The sequence below is a fragment of the Pseudochaenichthys georgianus genome, chromosome 22 (assembly GCF_902827115.2).
Source record: "Pseudochaenichthys georgianus chromosome 22, fPseGeo1.2, whole genome shotgun sequence".
NCBI lineage: Eukaryota > Metazoa > Chordata > Actinopteri > Perciformes > Channichthyidae > Pseudochaenichthys > Pseudochaenichthys georgianus.
In genome coordinates, this window is record NC_047524.1 from 19,190,888 (window position 1) to 19,211,834 (window position 20,947).

The 20,947-nt window shown below is 44.9% G+C and overlaps 1 protein-coding gene across 2 annotated transcripts in view; it reads right to left on the reverse strand.

The window, feature by feature from the left end:
• The window catches only part of arid1b (AT-rich interactive domain 1B), a 179,844-nt gene that overhangs the window by 93,372 nt on the left and 65,525 nt on the right, over positions 1-20,947 (reverse strand). The gene's annotated exons all lie outside the window — the stretch shown is intronic.

Sequence of the window (20,947 nt, forward strand, 5' to 3'; positions counted from 1 at the left end):
CTTTAAGACAACATTATTCAGAGTTGTTGTTCTGATGCAACTTTTCTAGGTCAAGAACACATCTTTCACATGATTCCAATCTGCCAAAAAACCAGCCCTTCCATCAAGTGTTATGGTATTGCAGTAACCCTGCTGACAGAATAACAAACAGACAGAGCAGTACAGAGCCAACACGTTTCTTGATGGCGGTAATAAACAACTGTAACTACTGTTAATATTGATATTACACGGCTGTAATGCAGTACAATACCTTGAATTAACCAGAGGTCTTACACAAATGTACCAAAACGAATATAAATATGAGTTTAGCTTTAAATCTACCTAGCAGTTAATATCAATGTAAACATCTATAAACACTTTCCCTGACTACTGCATTAACGATATTCCTACAGAACGCTCTAAAACAACAAATTACATTTCCGAACATAGGACATGCCATCAGCTGAAGACACATTTATTCCAATGGATAACTTTGTGTCTTGTGTACATATCCTGATCCCTCAGATATGGCGGCGTGGTCTCTGGGCTCGGATGTGTGTAATGAGCTATCCTTTCCTTCCAGCGCTCCCAGTATCAAACGCCTCCTTCCACCCCAGTCGTTTACCCGCGGACTGAACTCTATGAAGTCGATGCTACTGCTTGTTCCAGCGCTCCGGCTTTGAACACCGTGCCTTTTGGGGCTGCGCACATATCTGCTCTCTTCCTCTTCCTCTCCTTTATGTTCCCCTTTTCAAGTCTTCCCAGGCGTCTGCGACTCTTTGTCTTCTCCCCCTTTCTTCTTTCAAGTCAAGACAGGTGGGAGCAAACAGCTTGGCAGTTTTCCTCTCATTCTTTATCCACTTTCTTGTTTTCTTTCTGTGGCTGCGTTCTTCCTCTTTATCCCTCTCTCTGTTTCTCCAAATTGACTTGAGAGAAATCCTTGATCTGCCATTTTGAAGGAGGGAAGTAAGCGTTGGTGTATTTCTACACACACAAACACACAGCCCCGTGGATTGGGCCTACTGAATGTACTAGGTATCCTTGTTAATACTGCGATTGGAACATACATTCTTTATCCCTCACAGGCTCACTCATCCACACACAAGCACACAGGTGAAACAGGTGCACCCACAAATGAACTGCTACCCATGATGAAATCTGTGGTATTATGGAACTGAAGTGTCGTGACATTCAATAGAAGGTTATTCAGCACAGTGAGTTTTCTGAAGGCGAGCATTGAAGCCATGACCAGATAATGGTTTGTATGGTTATCTGCAGAAGTGTGATGCAAGGGTTCATAATGTAGTAGATGTATGTTTTTTTAACCAGGGCCTTTATTCAAGTGACAGAATTGAATGAAAGCCCCCCCCCTCTTTCATTCAATACATTATGAACCCTTGCATCACACTTCTGCAGAGACCATAGAAACCATTGGGTCCCAGGCCAACGCCAGGTCCTCCACATGGGGACCAAGCCCCAGTACGTAGGCTGCCAGCTCGACCAACTGATCTCTGTTTTTCTAAATATAATATTTTATAAACTAAAAGCGATCCATTTTAAGTTCTGTTCGGTTTGCTTTAGAAGCATTCTAGGTATAATCAGGTTAAAGGAATATTCTACTTTATTAGCCAATAACGACAATAGTTTTTTATGTTTTAAGTGTGTCCGTTACCAAATTGACTCGTAGATATTCACATTAGGGTGGTCCTTAATGCCATGTAAATGTTGTGACAACATGTACCCCTCCCTCATCGACCTGCAACATGTACCTCTCCCTCATCGACCTGCAACATGTACCCCTCCCTCATCGACCTGCAACATGTACCTCTCCCTCATCGACCTGCAACATGTACCCCTCCCTCATCGACCTGCAACATGTACCTCTCCCTCATCGACCTGCAACATGTACCTCTCCCTCATCGACCTGCAACATGTACCTCTCCCTCATCGACCTGCAACATGTACCCCTCCCTCATCGACCTGCAACATGTACCTCTCCCTCATCGACCTGCAACATGTACCTCTCCCTCATCGACCTGCAACATGTACCTCTCCCTCATCGACCTGCAACATGTACCCCTCCCTCATCGACCTGCAACATGTACCTCTCCCTCATCGACCTGCAACATGTACCTCTCCCTCATCGACCTGCAACATGTACCCCTCCCTCATCGACCTGCAACATGTACCTCTCCCTCATCGACCTGCAACATGTACCTCTCCCTCATCGACCTGCAACATGTACCCCTCCCTCATCGACCTGCAACATGTACCCCTCCCTCATCGACCTGCAACATGTACCCCTCTCTCATCGACCTGCAACATGTACCCCTCCCTCATCGACCTGCAACATGTACCTCTCCCTCATCGACCTGCAACATGTACCTCTCCCTCATCGACCTGCAACATGTACCCCTCCCTCATCGACCTGCAACATGTACCCCTCCCTCATCGACCTGCAACATGTACCCCTCTCTCATCGACCTGCAACATGTACCCCTCCCTCATCGACCTGCAACATGTACCCCTCCCTCATCGACCTGCAACATGTACCCCTCCCTCATCGACCTGCAACATGTACCCCTCCCTCATCGACCTGCAACATGTACCCCTCCCTCATCGACCTGCAACATGTACCCCTCCCTCATCGACCTGCAAGTACCCCTCTCTCATCGACCTGCAACATGTACCCCTCCCTCATCGACCTGCAACATGTACCCCTCCCTCATCGACCTGCAACATGTACCCCTCCCTCATCGACCTGCAACATGTACCCCTCCCTCATCGACCTGCAACATGTACCCCTCCCTCATCGACCTGCAACATGTACCCCTCCCTCATCGACCTGCAACATGTACCTCTCCCTCATCGACCTGCAAAATGTACCCCTCTCTCATCGACCTGCAACATGTACCCCTCTCTCATCGACCTGCAACATGTACCCCTCTCTCATCGACCTGCAACATGTACCCCTCTCTCATCGACCTGGGCTGCCACACCAGCAGCCACGGTGCATGCTGCAACTGAGGCTAAACTTCTGGGGGTTAAACTTTCCGACTTTCAATTTTAAGGACCACCCTAATTCCCATATGTAATTTGTTTTAAGTTGTTTCAAGGCAATGTCAAATATTTTCACCAAACTACCAACACTGCAGCAGAAAGTCCAATCATAACTCCACTGTGTGCACCATACACTCGGCATTCAGTATGAGAATAGGAGAACCAAGAAGAAAAGCACATTTCAAGGTCAGGAATCCAGAAACATGCTTGTGGCAGCTCTGCAATACTACCAACATACAGCGGATGATTTAGAATTTGAATACAAAAAAACAAGAATACAATAGTGCTATAAAGACAGATTCATAAATGAATAAATACAATGGTTCAGTATTTTCCCCCTTCAGAATTGTATTCCCGGCAGAGCGGAGAAGCCTTTTAGAAAACCGCATTTCAACCGTGAGATTCTGGGACATACTGCATTTAATAATAAACTAACTTAAAAAAAAACGATAATTGAACAGTGAGTGGTCAAAGAGCAGAGACGGCCCTACAGGAGGAAAGAGCCGCGTTCATTTATGAGCAAAAATCCTATTAGCATGTGTCTCGTGGCATAAAGCCATCAGAAATAAACAGAGAGAAGAAAGCTCAATTTAAAATGAAATGCAGCATGTGAGGGGGGGAAAACCCGTCTCTCTCTCTCTCCCTCTGCCCCCCCTCTCTTCCTCATTGCCTTCCTCTTTATTACTCTCCTCCAAAAATCATCCCAATTACAGCGCTAATTTTAGCCTCCAGGTGGTGTGCGTTTGTGTATTTTACCTTTCCAGTAGATCGGAAAAGAGGCTTAATACAGCAGGCAGAGGTCGAACTAACTAACCTTTGTCGGCTTCAAACCGCTCACAAAATACAACATTAAGCTACATGTGTACCGAGTGTGTGTGTGTGTATGTGTTTGTGTGCGTGTGCTAGAACGAAAGAGATGTAGCAGCATGCTCTTCCCCCAAAACTTGTGTGTGAGTGAGAGAGAAGACGACAGCTTGCACGAAAATCCCTACATTTGTGATCGTGCGATGTGTGCGTGTGTGTTTGAGCTCAGCGCATTATGTTGCCGTGTTTTTTTTTTTTCACTGTACACAACTGCCAACATGTCATTCTGGTAACACAGCGATCATCAAAGCCTGCGCCATCTATCCTAAAGACCATCTAGTGATATTCATAAAGAGCATAACAGATAACAGCCTTGTCATGTTAGCTCCTCCATAATACAGACGTCGAGCCTTTCATCTACACCAGTGTGTGTGTGTGTGTGTGTGTGTGTGTGTGTGTGTGTGTGTGTGTGTGTGTGTTTGAGGGAGAGAGTGTCAAAGACAAGATGATCATATATGCTCCTGTTGTTAAGGCTTATCACGGAGATCAGAGTGATGTCAAAACAAGTTTGTTCCAGCAGGTGATGACACACACACACACACACACACACACACACACACACACACACACACACACACACACACACACACACACACACACACACACACACACACACACACACACACACACACACACACACACACACACACACACACACACACACACACACACACACACACACACACACACATAGATGAAAGGCTAGACGTCTGGATTATGGAGGAGCTATCATGGTGACACACACCTACTGCGGTACAAACACAACCATGTGTCACCTGCAAACACAATAACGTATAGACACAGACTGTACATCTGGAGGGAGATGTGGCACACCTATACGCACGCACGCATTCGCACGCGCACACACACACACACACACACACACACACACACACACACACACACACACACACACACACACACACACACACACACACACACACACACACACACACACACACACACACACACACACACACACACACACACACACACACACACACACACACAGTTTCCCCCCCAGACAAGTGGAGTATAGTCAGTCCAGTTATTTGAGCTGTGGTAGCACAGCCAGCAACAGCCTCAGTCTAATTACCTCTGGGACGCCAACATCATGCCAGTAGCAAAGCAGGTGTGTGTGTGTGTGTGTGTGTGTGTGTGTGTGTGTGTGTGTGTGTGTGTGTGTGTGTGTGTGTGTGTGTGTGTGTGTGTGTGTGTGTGTGTGTGTGTGTGTGTGTGTGTGAGCAGGGAGCCAGTGAGAGTCATTACTGTGTATTTGTCTCTTTAGGCACTCCAAATTGAAATGTATTTTCAGACAGAAATGTTAATAAAAACCTTGATCAATATTTCACAAACCACGGATGATTTTCTTGTTAACAGGTTCTCTAGTTTGCACCCAACGGTAGAAATAAGGCGGATATTTTTGACAGGAGCTTCCCATAGTGGCATTTTATTACAAATAAATGTCCACAGTGGTGCTCTTTTATAACTAATCATTGAGACTGAGCTCATCAAAGGTGTTACTTTTGCCGTTATAAAACAAAAAAAGCTGATTTACTGGGGTGAGTTTTCTGCAGCAAAGAGGTGATATTTTTTAAGAAGTGGGGATATACAACTTAAAGTGGACATGTTGTGCCAATTTCTACTAGAACCTGTTTACTTGCTTTCATGTTGAAAAAAAACATATTTATCTCATACTGTCTGTCTAAATATACCTGTATTCACCTTTAGTCTGAAATGCTCCGTTAAGGCCCCGCCTCCGAAAAAGCCTGGCATTCTCTGATTGGCTTACGAGGAAAAATGTAATGCGTTTAAAGGATAGTTTTCAAGTTGTATGTGGTGATAGAAGAAGACACAGTAGATGGGGGATATCATTTCACAAGCGTGCATGTCACATCAGAATGGGAATAAAATCTGGATAGCTTGTTGACGCCACGTTTGCTGACTGAGGAAGCCCGCAAAAAACTGACAGGGTTATCTTATTTCAAAGTTTGTGGGTTGTTGGCTGAACATATACAGAAATATAAGTGCACAAGCAGTGAAAGGGGGAGTTTGTTTATGATATGACATCTTTAAGATCAAGTATAGCTAACATGGCAAAGCAAAGGAAAAACTCAACTTTATCAACAGAAAACACAACATCAACAACAAACACTTTGATTTCCCAAGAGATCTCTGAGGAGTGCGGCTCAGAAACATCAATACAAGGAAGGTTACTGTTTTGGTGGGTGTTATATCTTGTTTTTAATGTACTTTGTATGTACTGCTTCACATCCCTGTGTGTGTGTGTGTGTGTGTGTGTGTGTGTGTGTGTGTGTGTGTGTGTTTCTTGTTCCCTGTTGTAGCGTTTCCATGAGATCAGCAGCAGCCTCCCGCCCAGTTTAATCAATAGCTTGTTACTGCAGCCTAATGTCTTTCACCGTCAGAGCTGGCACACACACACACACACACACACACACGCACGCACGCACGCACGCACGCACGCACGCACGCACGCACGCACGCACGCACGCACGCACGCACGCACGCACGCACACACACACACACACACACACACACACACACACACACACACACACACAGGCACACACACGTACACACACAGGCATATGAACACTAGTACACAAGCATATGTTAACATGCAACCAGGACAAAGGCGTAACAACATGTTGCAGAAACTGCATTCAAATGAGGAATAGTCGCACAAATCACACATTTAAGTGTTTAAAATAAATAAACTATATATTTGGCAACAACGCATTTTCTAAATACTGTAAACCTCTTCTTCTAAAACATGCTGATTTCCAAGGTCTCCAGTAGATAAAAAGCTCTCCGGGGGCAGCATTTCAGCTTTATGGCCTACACTTGGAGCCTGGAGGAGAGCTGGCCCGTGTTTGTAAAATAGAAAAAGGTGCAATGAGTGAAAGAGGAAGAGGAGAGGAACCATTAATAAAGAGAGCGAGACTAAGCAGGAAATGAAGGTTTAGATTTGTTCTTTCATCTGCCGCGAAGGGCTTTATGACCAAAACCTGCTGGCGATTGGATCTGTCATTTTCTTTTTATGGTGCAGGATAGAATGTGTTTCAATTATTTTCTTTTTATATTCAACCTTTAAATGATAGACATTAAGAAGATGCACTTCTTTAATTCTATACGACTAGCAGTAAAAAGCTTGCAGTTCGTGCCAGCTAATTTGATAACATTGTAGTAATCAGTGGATGGAAAGAAAAACAGTGTGGATACGACATGTGCAAACTGTCGACACCCTGACAGAATAGTTTATTTTAGAGAAAGTGAGTTTTCAGTCCATAACAGCAGCTGCTGAGCGATGTTGCTCTGACTGGACCTTTATGTTTATTTCTTCGCAGTAAACGAGGTAAAGCGAGGCTGTGTCTGCAGCAGCTTTCCAACACTGACTGCAAGATGAAGACTCTTAGATGAAAACTGACATTTGGGAAGGGGCACAAAAGGCTACACATATGCCTCCTAAAGCTACTAGCACATGTAAGAAAGCGTAACGTGCCTGCTGAGAAAAACGATGCGAGCATTGGACAGCTCTAACACCATGTTTTATCCCATTTAATCACAACTGATGAATTAGGATACTGTTCGGCTTTATTTGTGCATTTCACATACACATCTCATTCGTTGGAGCCAGTGACCTTTGACCTCTCCCTGCAGCCAGTCATGGAAGTTGGTAGTGTACTAGTGCGAAAAAAAAAGCAAGCCCACTTCAAACCGACATCCACTTCTTTTTCTATTTCCACTTCTGCACACAGACACACAAACAAACACACACACACACACACACACACACACACACACACACACACACACACACACACACACACACACCACACACACACACACACACACACACACACACACACACACACACACACACACACACACACACACACACACACACACACACACACACACACACACACACACACACACACACACACACACACACACACACAGCTCAGCATCCTTTTGTGCGAGCCTTTGTTTTGCCGTTTCTACCTTTTCCCTGGCTGAGGGTTTGAAAGTGATTACCGATGCGGTCCACTTCATTAGCATGAGAACAAAAACAGCGTGGGGAACACATTATCACTACACAGAGAAAGACTGAGAGCTGTATACCCGCTTGTTTACGCCTGTGCGTCCGGACATTTTCCACCAGCGTTTTCCGTACGCTGCCGTCTCACGAGGACGGCATTTTCTGCAGGAGGAAGCAGCGCAGCCGGGAGGGGCGGGAGGAAGAAAACACCGATGGATAAAGAAGCAGACGGAGACAGAGGTGTAATTCTCTGATATGTGTTGTGCAAAAGCAAGAGCATGCATCAGGCACGGTGTACACACGCAGTGAATATTCAGATGCACATAGGCAAACTATATTCTCATTTGATGTCACTTTCTCTTTCTGTAGAGTTTAGAATTCCATCCGCAGTTTGATTTACAGTGAGAAATAGGAAGGGAAATCTCTTAAAATGTCTAATTATTACCCACTACTTACATTCTTCCATAAAACCTATATATTTATTTAAGTTGTCTGTAGTTTATAGAGATACATATATGATAACAGAATGAGGGTTAAAGTCAAATATGGACTTTCCGGTGGAATACAGTAAAATTAAATAAATCTGTGTTTTGCCAGGGAGCCATATCAAGGACGCGTGGGAGACCCTGAACCAGGGTATGAGAACCATTGGCCTTGTAAACTTCCATTTTAAGCCTTAATCCTTCTCCTTCCCTCTCTCCTTCCCTCTCTCCTCTCCCTCTCCCCTCAGCCTGCAGCAGAAATACAGAGCAAACAACAATGTAACGCTCCAGAAAAGCTATTTGGAGCTGGTTGACCCAGGGGTCAGCTGGCTGGCTGGCTGGCTGGCTTCCTGGTTAAAGGGGATTGGTGGGAAATGGAAGCAGCTTCGGTTAGCCAATCACAAAGCGCGAAGCGGAAATCAATGAGGTTCCGTGGAAAATGTCAGCCAGGACTGACCTTTCGGAGATTCAGCCTCCTGAGTCAGAGAGGAGAGGAGGAGGAGGACAGGAAATAAGAGGTCAGGAGGAAAGGAGGATTCAGGATGTGAGAAATAAAAAGGAGATGAGGAAGGGACGGGGAGAATTTTAAAAGGTACAATTGAGAGGGAAATTGAAAGAGTCAAAATTGAAGAATAGAGGACTAAAGAAAGGCACAACATGAAAACATCTTCTTCTGTTTTTGGTATACAAGCCATGTTTTTGTTTGACAGGATTTTTAGGATTTGGCTTGACCCTTGTCAATCATTCAGTATCCTGATGCCAAGCTGAAACGATTCTCCATAAAACAGAAGTAGAAGTTTTGAGTGGAAATCATTTCAGAGATGGAAAGAGCAGGGGGGGGGAAGACGATGTGACCTTTACTGTCTCCTGGCCTGCTGCCGCGTCCTCTTAAAACCAGCCTATGGGACCAGAGAGAGAGAGACACTATCCATCTGGCCTGGTGAGGATGTGAATATTTCTCTTTCAGTCCAAATGTCTCTTGTCTCTATTCTGGCTTTATTTCCCAAGATATATAAAGCCCAGCACCTCTTACATCATTTCCTTCCCAATGTCAGTCCACCCTCTTTGATATCTTTTTTCCTTCATTCATTTTATGTTCTAGAATGACATGTTTATTTTGTTTACCTTCCTTCTTCTCCATATTATCCTTCCATTTTGTCCTCTCATTTTCTCATGTCTTGTCTAATAGCCGAAGTGGAACACTATGCACTGGAGAGAGACATTAATCACGTTTGATTGTCCTGTGCAAAAGTCAACTGTGAACATCAGATATTGAGCGCGTTCTGAAGCTGTCAATTGCTACCGTTGGGCGACCTTTAGGTCAAACGCTCCAATAACATCCCCAGAGCTCCTGTGCCCCAGTGTGCGTGTGAGAAGATGCATACATGCATGCGCTCGCAGCAATACACCAAATATAAATGCGACGTGCAATCATACACATACAGTATCAAAGTCAAATAATAATTAAGATCAACCAGCAAATGAACATATAATGTACACAAACACACTTAGATGAGGGCAGCTCTTACTCATTCTCCCTCTTTCCATCTCAAACCATTCTCTCTCACACACACACACCTCTTTGAACTGAGTGCTGCAGTGCGTTCAAAGCAAAGACGAAGGAAAAAATACGGGGGTGGTGAGGGGAGAGAGAAGGACACTTCAAGGTGAATTTGATTTCCACATCATTTTCACACACACACAAACACACACACAACATACACACACATCTAAACACACGTTCTACCCAAGCCACGCCAGCATTAGCAAGTAGGCACATGCTCGCTGAGTTACCGCCAAGCAGTCACTGATATCACTGATATACATACTTGCAGCGACTGACTGACACACACACAATTCATAGTTGTGTGTGTGAGCGCAAGCACTACGATCTGCGTCTTATACATATTTATGGATTTCGCTCATAACAGAGGATCACCTTTAAACTTCTCCCTACTCCAAACGGACTGTTTATATATGTGAGTGTGTGTGCGTGTGCATGCGTGTGTTTACAAAATATGCATATGAGTGTGTAGGAGCAGAATGACTCATGCAAAGTTGAGCCGAAGAGTGCAGAGTCCCACATTCGCAAAACAAAATATCACAACAACAAAACATTCAGTGCAACCATTGAACGGCAGGAACTGCTGTAGCCCTGAGTGTGTTAGTGTGTGTTGCAAATGTGTCAAACCAATTAAAGCAATCAAGTCAAGTGTAAACCACCCACCGCGCTGCATATCGATAAGGCAGCCGCGGTGCCAAAGTACTCTGACCCCTGCAACCACTTCTCCCACCAACGCCAAGCCAAACACTGGCATAAACACTCTGCGCCACTTGCTTTGGCTGCAGTCCACACACACACACACACACACACACACACACACACACACACACACACACACACACACACACACACACACACACACACACACACACACACACACACACACACACACACACACACACACACACACACACGCTAGATTCAAACACTGGCTTGACAGTATGACAAATATTGGTTTCCACACAGAACGAATGAGGTAAGACAAAAAAAATACGGCTCATTAGAAAGATAAAAACCTCCCAAAGCCCTGAGGGTGGAAAAGGGGGCGGAAACAAGAAATGAAAAAGAACAGAGAGAAAAAGAGTTGAGAGACGACAAATCATAACAGCTGTAACTCAATTTGGAGGCCCTGCTAGACACATCTCTTTCTTTCCCTCTCTTTTCATCTCTCCGTCTTTCTCCCGCTCTCTGTTCTCGTCCTGGCCCTTTGGTAATTTCTTTCCCACCAACCAATAAGCCATTATGTGGCAGTAATATGGCCGCTAATGGATGCGCTGACCTGGGAGAAAGCGCCCGGCACGCCATTAGCCCAAATGCTATGCAGAGCTACCACAAGATTCTTTCAAAATTACCCCGACACAGAGTGTGTGTGTTGGGTTGTGTGTGTAGAACCTGCGCTGTCTAAACAGGACTAATGTTTTTGTTATGCCTCTGAGCACTTTGCTGTCTGGCTGCATAAATGGACATTTGTCTTCTGGTCAGCAGTGGGGGAAGTACTTTGGTTCTTTCTCAGATCTTTGGGGAAGGATTTGTAGGATGTGGCCACCAAAAGGGGCGTCGTGTGATATGTTAATAATATACTCCATTACACGTAGAAAACCTACATCTAAAATGAAAAGTAGAGCCCTATTAGCTGGAAAATGTTCTTCAAATGTCATTTGAAAGCTTTAAGGTTAACCTGTCAGCACAAAATAGATATTTTAAACTTTATTTAAGCTGTATTTCATTATTGTGGTATGTTACACATTTGACACTGTGGCCCCAAAAAGGTGAAGAGGTGCTTGTTGACGGACTGCTTTATATATACAGTATTTATTTTTTTAAGTCACCAGGTTTGTATTGGCGATGTGGGCTCAGGGGTTCTTTTTACATTACGAAATAATCAAAACAATTAAAATGTACTCAGTCCATAGAGAAACAACAATTAAAACGTAATAAGAATCAATTATAACAAGCGAACCTTACTCAGAACACACTGAAACATTTCCATGAATTAGAGCTCATAAAGAATCCATTAAAAACAAGATGTTTTCTCTGAACAGAAGGCATATTGTTTCTTAATTTCTAGTGTGGTACATCCGTCAAGGGATGGGAGTTTTATTTCAGAACACAAAGAATAGACACACACACAAACACCATGGGAGAAGTGTTTTCATCCCATGGAGGTCACAGGTTGCTGATATGTGAGGAGACCTCAATCACAATGCTGGCGCGCGCACACACACACACACACACACACACACACACACACACACACACACACACACACACACACACACACACACACACACACACACACACACACACACACACACACACACACACACACACACACACACACACACACACACACACACACACACACACACACACACACGGGGAGACAGAGAGGAAGAGAGAGAAGACGGATTTGTTTAATCGCTTGGCCAAGTCGGACAGATGGTCGTACTCTTCCAAAAGAGCAGTGTGTGTGAGTGGGAAAATGGGCCATCGCTGACCCTCGCGGTGTGTGTGCTTATGCATGTATGACAGTGTTACAAAAGCAAAATGTTGCACAAGTATTGTCTGTCCCTTTGTTACCCACTGCCAAGCCCCAAGAGTAACCACGCTGGCAGGGCAGTACAGAGTGGAGGAGGACTGAACAACAGGAAACAGTCAGAGCTGAACACCATGAGGAGAAAGCCCCTCCACACCGACATGCCTTCTTCCTTCCCACCAAAAACACTTTTCCGCACCCTGAACTTTCTCCCTCGCTCCTTCCAGTCCCTTTGAGACTCTCCTTCCAGACACTGAAACCTTTTCCTCTCTTCCCACGCTGTTTTTTCCCTTTTTAAGTTCTTCTCCTTTTCCCCTTCTTCAACCCATTAACAGTGAAGCACCAAGTCTTTATAGCTGTACACTTGGCCAAGCAAAGATGGGGCCCCACACACGTTCAACATGCATACATGCATGCAGGAATAAAATAAACACTGGAGATACGGTATGACAAAGCGTACAATGGCGGGTCAAACACTTTGTAACATAAGTAATTAACACACTGTTGAACCGGTCTTTACATGAGAGGGGAGCTCAATTACAAACACACACGGGGCAGAGGATCATACACACACACATGTGCACACACAAGTGTAGCAACAACTATAAAGCACTTTGGCACGCGCACACACACTCTGGCGGGCATCCAGACTGAGTCTTGCTGCTTGTGTCTGGAAAAGCCCAGAGCACCATATCGACAACTGTAATAACCGTGGCTGGCAGGAGAGAGCAGATTACAGCGGCAATAATAGGCCCTGCACACACACAACACACACGTACACACATGTACACACACATCTTCCCTTTCTGTCAAAGTGATGTTTCTTTTTCATCAGCAATATAGATACACACATGTCTGGATCCATCCTACAGTATGGCCTGTATGAAGCAGTGATATTGTAGCAAGGGACAGGCACATGATAACACTGTGCCTTAGGTTCTCTGGAATACAACTGAACGACACTGAACATCGGGTCATTCAGGGCCAGGACTGGGACACTATTTGGACATAAAACACATGGAGATGGTACTATAGATTGTGTGTCTTCAAATATTTGAAATTAAATGCTGAAAAATAACTAATACCATTGTAAAAAAAGAAAAAAAAGAATAGTGTTTATGGAATTGCAGGTGAGATATTGTATTGCATGGTAGTTGCAATAATTGACCCTTATGGAATTGGGAATATTATAGAGTGCAATTCACCCACCGAGCACAAAGGCCAATCTCAGAAGGCCAAACTCAGACTGGGGAAATGGTTCCTTTCAGAAACAAAGAGCAGGTGGACAAACAGTCAGTCAGCCGGTCAGCGAGGGTCTGTAATGGCAGTGCAAGGCCACCGGTGGAAAATGAAAGCAGGCTATATTGGATTGTCGAGAGTGGGCTGGGATTGGGGTCAGAACTATATGGTGCACGGGCCAAGGAGAGGAAATGTGGAGGAAAGGAGAGGAGAAAGGACCAGACTGAAAAACGTTAGAACAATTCCACATGTTTTAGATTCAAAAGGCAAGTTTACTATTTATAAAGAGTCCTACTCATCCTGTAATAAACAGTTATATTCCGTCTTCTGTGTGTCTCCGATGACCCTGGCAATTGTGCTGACTATCAGAAAGGTGTGGTGGTTCACAAGGCAGGGAAGGTCAAATGCTTTTCTGTGCATTATGGGTAATGTAGTACTGAGCTTTGATAACCCATATACTCCAGAGCTTGATAAAAAGGGCAAGAAAAATAATTGGCATGCTTCCACCATCCTCTCTTCAGGAGATATTTGAGGAGATGGTGAGAAAGCAAGGCCGTAAAATCACATGCGACCCCAAACACATCCTGTATAGAGAGTTTGAGTTGCTGCCCGAGCTCGGGCAGAAGGTATAGATTACCAAAGTGTAAATTGAACAGGTATAAGTTTTCCTTTATTCCGCTGTCAATCAAGCTGCTGAACAGTCAGAAACAATTGTGATTATGCTGTGTTAGGAGTTGTTGCAATGTTTGCAGTGTAGTTTGTGCGATCGAGAAGGTTAAATAGGGGAAGTGCATTGTGTGTAAATAGGTATGGACACAATAGGGATATGTGCAATTTGACGGACACTATGCATAGGTGCAATAGGGAAAGTGCAATATTGATTTGTGTATGAATACAGTAGGGAACGTGCAATATTTGATTTATGTAAAAATACAATATGGAAAAGTGCAATATTTGATTATGTATGATTGCAATAGGGAAAGTGCAATTTGATTATGTATGTGCAATAGGGATATGTGCAATAGGGAAAGTGCTGTACCTGTATGTTTCTTGTTTGTTTCTTTGCCATGTGATATGTGATCTCTGTTCTGTATCTATGACTGATTGACCTGAATGTTTTATGTGTATTATCTCGATGCCCAAGACACATTTCTCCTAAGGGAGACAATAACACTTTATCTTATATACATGTTGGGACTGGAGGTGAGAACATCTTAATCTGCTGCCCTAATTTTGAGGGGATTATGCATTTCAAACTTTTGGGAAATGCACTACTGACTGTAATCATTAACAAATGATTAATTAAACACATTTTAACATTTGCTTTTTCAGTGTGCATTTATGTCAAAATAATTTCTGCGGATGATGTTTGATTTTGTAGGTACTATGTTCTTTTTCATTTTGCCTCTCCTTACATGGAGACATGGAAACAAAAACATGAAAAGTAACTTCCAGTGCAGGTAGGATTTATAAAAGGAGAGAAGCAACATACATTAGATGTTAAGGTGGGCGAAGTGTGTTATGTATATATGCTTGTCATAATAAGTGTTTTCATTGTATACGGACACCACACCGCAACAATATTTTCTCCTCATATCCCTTTCAGTCAATAGTTCTGTTCTCCACTATTCCCCCGCCCCCCGTCCTTGATTCTTCACTTTTCCCTCCCTCTTGTTCTCTCATCCTCCTCTTTCTCTTTTTATTTCTCTCCCTCTCCATCGGCCCCCGACCAAGGAGAAGCGATTTTCAGCAGCAATCCGTTGCTAATTCTCGCTCAGTGTTCATGAAAAATGTATAGCAGGCAGACTGTAGGGAGATGCAGATTGGCGCTGGGCCCTCAGCGAGAGCTTGGCTCTGCATTAATGGAACATTATTTTCAACCTCTCCATCTCTCCATACACCTCTCCTCCCTCTATCTCTTCCCTATCCATCTATACGTCTATCCATCCATCCGTCTTTCTGTATATCTGTCCATCTACATTACCTTTGAAAATGCTCTTCGCCGCGCTCAGAGTTGAAAACAAAAGCCATAAATATTGGAGGACTCAGTGGAATATTAGCAGCTCAAACAACCCAAACAGAGCTATCTGCAATCTGAACAACTCTGCGTGTGCGTGCATAATGTGTGTGTTTTCCACACACAGTTGCGTGTGCATTTGCCTGTGAGCGCAGTGTGCAGCCAGCTAAACCTTCTCAAAGATAATAAGAGGAAAAACTTCATCTTAATCTTTAAAAGGCACGACGTGAAGATTGAATCCAGCTGTGAAATGGGTCGTGTGTGAGCTCGTGTGTGTGTGTGTGTGCGCGCGATTGCATCTTAGCATGAATTCCTAGATATATTCGTGTGCTTGGATTTGTTTAAAAGCACAGGTGTCTTATGAGAGTAGATTATTAACAGCACTGTAATGCCATCAGGACAAGTCACAGTGTGGATCATGCATAATAAACCTCCCAAGGAGTTTATACACACACACACACACACACACACACACACATACACACACTTCCTGTCACTATAGCAACAGTGGCAGTGTTGCTGCCCCTAACTTCAAAGTCAGATGTAATTTCAGCCTCCCAGCAGCCAGAGGGAGCCATGGTGATGACAGAGCGTTCCCCTCCTCTGACGGCTGCTTCCCTCCTCCATCCCCCTTTCAATTCCTTCACTCTGTACCTCTGCTAACTTCTCCCTCCCTCCCTCCCTCCCTTCGCTGCCTACCCCTGCTGGGAGGCCAGGCACCCGGGTCCAGACATAAAAATAAACCCAGAAAGGTTAGAAGTGGATGACTGAAGATAGGAGAAGAGGGAGTGAAGGGGGAAGGAGGGCAGAGGGAGGAAAAGGAAGGAGGGAGATGATGTAGCCTTTTACTTATTATTTATTTGTACAGCAACTCTTAGTTTACTTTTCATTTGCTCGGCTTAAATTAAAGAGTGAAAAATGCTGCAATCCACCCTTCAAAGATGTGTTACTTCAATCATCAGAATCACCCAATGAGGAAGAGAAATAGATTCTAACATATCATTTGAAAAGAAGGCGTTCCCATGTTCAAACTGCTACTGAATATAGAGTCGATGTTTCCAATCTTCACTTCATATTGGCTCAATAACATTGAAGCCATCTTAACTGTTTATTTAAATAATAATGAGGTGACCGAAATCCTCCTTTATGACCGAGGGTGTATGCCAGAAGGACATATCTGGCATTAACGGTTAGTGAAAATGAAATCTATAAGTCCAGTTTGCACTTGAGAAGAAACATATATTAGCTGTTCTAAAACCAAAATGAAACAGTGCCTTATCAAAGGGAAATAAAAAACAGAGCGAACTGAGTGAACTCGTCGTATTTTAAGAACAACATCGGATGTAACACCTCCAAACTGGTAAAACACGCAGAGTGTCATGTTCATTTACTGTGTGTATCAAACATCACGACACAGTGGCCTCGCTTTCACACACTGTCACACTGTTGACTGTCCCGCGGTGGAACGAGGAGGACAGTTAGGAAGGTGTTTTGTTTCCGTAAAAACACAACAACAACAAAACAGTGATACATACACACTGCTTACACACACACACATATGTTGCAAAATGGTTACACACAAAAGCTAATATCAACACATGCTCAGTCAGTTTTAATTAAATTATCCTTTAAAAAAAGATGTTCCTGCTTGTCTCCGAACTACAGATCGATGTGTGTGTGATTATATATGTGTGTGTGTGTGTGTGTGTGTGTGTGTGTGTGTGTGTGTGTGTGTGTGTGTGTGTGTGTGTTTCCCCACATCTTTGTGCTCTTTTATCCTGAATTTTAACTAAAGTCTGTCTAATCTAGTTATAGAAACACGATTTGACAAAAGCCACCAGCGAGAGAAGAATAACTGTTGGGCAAAGGATAACAAAAAAAAAGATGAAGGGGGGAAACATTTCTCTCCTTCTAGGGTCACTCATCGCTCACTCTCTCTCCCCTCCTCCTTCCCCTCTCTTATCTCCCCCCTCTGGTGGAGAGGCGCCAGTGGAACAGGACTGGTGTTTTCCTAACCAAGTTCATCCCTCTCCATTTTCCCCCTCACTCTCAAATCATAAGGCCTGTCACACACTGGGGGAGTACGCATGTAAGCATAGGGGTAGGTAAGTGTGTAAGACTAGTGCCCGGACAGAGTGTGCACACACACACACACACGCACGCACGCACGCACGCACGCACGCACGCACGCACGCACGCACGCACGCACGCACGCACACACACACACACACACACACACACACACACACACACACACACACACACACACACACACACACACACACACACACACACACACACACACACACACACACACACACACACACACACACACACACACACACACACACACACACACACACACACACACACACACATCCCTCTGCTGTGCTAAGCTTAATTCGGCCAGGCTGTCAGGGCTGGATGGGTATAAACATGGCCTCCCCCGCAGCTGCAGAGCCTCTCCGCCCCCCCCCCCCCCCCCTCTCTCTGTACCACTGCTGCTCATCCTAGTGTTGCCCGTTTGCTTTAACAGCCTACACTGGCCAGCATAGTTCCCAGTTGGTAGAACAGTGTGAAGCCATAACATGTTGCCATAAGATACAACCAAAAGCCTTCAGGCCAAACACTTTATTGATCCCTGTAGGGAAATCTCTCTTTTTGGCGAGTGTCTCCTCCCCAGGGGATGAGGGTGCAGTGTCAGCTGCTGTAGAGATTCAGTGTCCTGCTCAAGAACAGCAGCAAAGATGCTTGTCAACATGGAGGTTGGATGGAAATAATGACTTGCCTCTTGTTGGATCCTTTCTAACTGGACTGCTATGTGTTCAAACTGTTCAAAATGGCAGAAATTTAAGCTGCTACAATATGAACAAACAAACAAAGTCCAAATATTTAGAAACGACCTAATCATAACACAAATGGCTGCCAATGCACATATAATCCCAGATGAATTGTCCAGACCAGAGACAATGGCGTAGATGTGTGCAGATGAAAGACCCAGAGAAAGTTAAACGGCCGATCAGTTCCCCTTCCTGTACGTCTGTGTTTCAGGCCGTCGGGAACAAATGGTATGGCCCCGGTAAAAAACACGTGTTCCGGGCGCTTGAGGTTCGAATAAAAACGACGCGTGTACATGAAACAGTGTGTGCGCGCTCAATGATTCATGAGGAGCAAATGAAAACAGGCTGGTATACAAGCAGAAAAATTGTCCGTCTGCATTTTAAATGAAGCCAGGGTCCTCTGACTCGCTGTGTCATGATATCTGGGTCTGGAGTGCAGCGGGCCGGAGGTGAATCACATATTATATTCGTCGCATGATTTCAGGAGTGTGTAGAGAAATAGTACAAGTTTGATACAGATATCTCAAATGATATGGTACATTATGGAGTCCTGTGGAGCACATAGGGTCCAGCAACACATAAAGGGAGAGTGAATCAATCATTTGTACTCATATTTGAGAGAATACGTCTTGAGGTTTAAGACTGGTGTGACCAGGAGCTTCCCCTGCACCTCAGACTGTGAAACTGGCTTCAGATTAGCTGTCCTAGCGCTGGAGCTGCTGTGGCCTTCAGTGTGCTGTCGGTTCTAAGAATAGGCAGCAGGGTCCTGCCTCCCTCTCCCCCACCTACCCTTCTTTTTCTCTCTCCGCATGCTCCAAATATATATTTGAAGTAGAAAACAACATGGAAAAAAACTTGTTGTGGCGGCTAATGCGTAATTTGAGTGTTCTCTAAAGATATATGTTTAATCATTTGTATGTGATCTTTGTATTTCAACTGAATGTCCAAACCACTATAAGGGACATATTTTTCTTTCCACAAGTTTCCTCCCCCCTCTCTCCCCCATCATTCCCTTGCAATTCTTTGCTTTCTTGACTCCCCTGCCTCCTCTCCTCTCCTCTCCTACCCCCCCCCCCCCGTGCACTAATGTGGAGGCTGAATCTAACCCTGCTGGATGACATTACTCTGCGCTGCCTGCTGGCCTGTCTGCCTGCCTGGGGACTCTAAAATAAAACACAGCAGTGGGGAGAGCCAGAGCGAGAGCACATACTGTATAGGCAGCCTGACTGACATGCTCTGATAGAGAGCACACACACACACACACACACACACACACACACACACACACACACACACACACACACACACACACACACACACACACACACACACACACACACACACACACACACACACACACACACACACACACACACACACACACACACACACACACACACACACACACACACACACACACACACACACACACACAAATGGCTCGCAGAGGACAGAATGTGTATCAAAGTGTGTGATGCGTGTGTGTTTGTGAGCAAAGAGGCCTGTGTGAGTGTGGCTGTGGGGAAAGAGGGAGAGAAGGGAGGGGGTGTGGAGGGGGGGCAGGTCTCTCCAGCTGTGCCCTGTCAATCATTCATGACCTAACACTCGCGAAAACAGAGGAGGGCAAGGTGGACCGGCGTGAGAAGTAAGAGACAGCGAGGGAGAGATAGTGTTTCTGAATTTTTCCTTTTTGTCTGATGGAAAATAAGTCAAGGAGGGGCAAATGAGCACTTAAAGACATACAAAATAGTTCTTCTGTGTGTGTGTGTGTGTGTGTGTGTGTGTGTGTGTGTGTGTGTGTGTGTGTGTGTGTGTGTGTGTGTGTGTGTGTGTGCGTGCGTGCGTGTGCGTGCAAGTGTGAATAGCATGTCGCTGCTGGAACCCCATAGCCTGAATTCAACATCCCTCACCCTGAACAAGTGACAAAAAGATAACCACGTTTCACTTCACCGCTTCACGCCCTCTCTCTCTATCTTACTCACTCTCTTATGCTCTTCACCCCTCTCCTTTCTCACCTCACCCTCCTCTCTCTCTCTCTCTCTCTCTCTCTCTCTCTCTCTCTCTCTCTCTCTCTCTCTCTTTCCACATGACTGGCCATCCTCTCCCATGTCCCAGAGGATGGGAGGCTGTGCGGCAGCTTGGCAGGCTGTCAGGGGAGCGCCGGAGAGCAGGGAACACGTAGTGACTGGAACGGGGGTGGCGGTGGTGTACTAAAGGGGGGGATGTGTGTGTGTGTGGGGGGGGTCAGTGGGTATGAAAGCCCTGGCTCCTCACCTCACTGTGGTGCTGGAAGAACTGGCTGT